The following is a 1,793-nucleotide window of genomic DNA, read 5'->3' on the forward strand; positions in this document are numbered from 1 at the left end:
GCAGAAAAGGTCGTTGGATCCAAAGACGAGAACATAATAAACCTGCATCTGCTGAGACAAACCCTCGCTCAGCCTACGTACAAAGTGTGAGCATGGAGTGACTGCAGCGAGGCAGGGTACACAGTGTTATTGTCAAATGCCACCTATAGATCTGCATCTAATATCTATATAAAATCTCATATTAATCTACCAATTCATCCATCTCGGATATCTGCTGTATGTCCAATACACGTCCGTCTATTGTATAGGAGAACATAATGTATTGTGCTCCCCAGAGACTGCTCTCTCTGATTGTTACCGCATACACTAGAGATGGTATATATACAATTCAGACAGACATTTCAGTATTGATATATGACATGATGCCCCGATGTAGATACAAACAAAGCCAATATGTGTGACTGTATCCATCTACAAGTACTAAGGGAAAATGCAATATCACAGAAGCCGACATCGCTCGGTCCAGAACAGGAGGCCTGTCAGCTGTCAGTACGGCCTCACATCTCCATCGCTCTGTTTATTTAGCTGATGTGCACAGAATCCACTGACCCCATTCCCCGTCATTAGAAAGTACCGGAGAATGGAGCCATTTGTTATCTATCATCTGCTCTCCACACCCTCCTCGCTTTCCCCCCTACTCCTGTGTTATGGCAGCGCAGATTTTCCTGGCCTTGTACCCATGACTCTAGCGTTCCAGGGGCAAATGCCAACTGCGAGCGGCAGCCAGAGAACAGAAACCAACCAAGGGAATGTTATCAGAGATGATGAGAGGCCTATGGGCAGTGTCGGCTGCATCTTCCCCAGCACCTGAACCATCGTCAGACTGAAACAGCGAATTGTATACAGTACCAGGCACTGATCCTGCATACTGTATATCTGCTTGGGCATCCTTAAAGAGTATTTCACCCCAAAATGTAATAATCCATCGCGTCTCAGGCTTTTAGCTAAGATCAAGTGTAGTATCTGTTCTTATCAGTTTAATATGTGATACGTCCCCTATCTGGAGACCATATATTAAATGGATTTTCAGAACAGGGAGATGAAAAAAGAGCTTGCTTTGTCCTCTCTAGGCATTGACCTGGTATTGCCGTGCCTCCAGGTTCAGTGCAACAAAAAAGAAAAAAAAATACAAGTTATATTCAGCTATATCTGTACTTCCAAAGCTGGGTCACGGCCAATATGGTCCCCGATAAAGCTTTCATTTGAGACCCCCATTTCCTCTGGGGTTCCATAAGTGCTGGTGTCATGTATTCTTATAAGTATTAGGCTACCGAATAGAATTCAACAAATCCATAATGAGAGTTCCTGAAACTGAATTGGAAGTCGATTTATTTGGTCTTGTAAAAATCGATTTCTCAAAAAAAGTCAGATTACTCGGAACACCTGGAAAGAAGAACAAATTTTGTAAGACTAGCCAATCCATTAGATTCGGGTTTCGCCAAATCATAGTCCCGTTGCTTTTGCCAAACATATAGACAGGGTTAAAAATAAATAAAAAAATAATTTTATATATATATATATATATTTTAATAGTAGTAGTATGTAGTTTTTTTTGTTGTTTTTTTTTTCTCCATGTTGTCCTACAGGCTTCACATTCACATAGATATGCTGGTATTTTAAAGGGGTGTGAAGGGGTTTCCAGCTTAGAAAAATCACCTTTAAATAGTCCAGTAAGACATTCAGTGGTAGTTTAGTATTTTTCAAAGCAGCGACAAACACCATCTCTCTCTTGATGAATTACATGGACAGCTTACTTATTTTATTGGACACCCTGTAATACTTCATTTTCCCTT

At 40.9% G+C, this 1,793-nt stretch overlaps 1 non-coding gene across 1 annotated transcript; it reads left to right on the forward strand.

The window, feature by feature from the left end:
• Positions 1-924: 924 nt before the first annotated feature.
• LOC138802242 (U2 spliceosomal RNA) lies at positions 925-1,115 on the forward strand. The gene has a single exon (XR_011364718.1). It is a non-coding gene; the product is annotated as a U2 spliceosomal RNA (small nuclear RNA).
• Positions 1,116-1,793: the final 678 nt, after the last annotated feature.

This window comes from Dendropsophus ebraccatus, chromosome 9, assembly GCF_027789765.1.
Source record: "Dendropsophus ebraccatus isolate aDenEbr1 chromosome 9, aDenEbr1.pat, whole genome shotgun sequence".
Taxonomy (NCBI): Eukaryota; Metazoa; Chordata; class Amphibia; order Anura; family Hylidae; genus Dendropsophus; species Dendropsophus ebraccatus.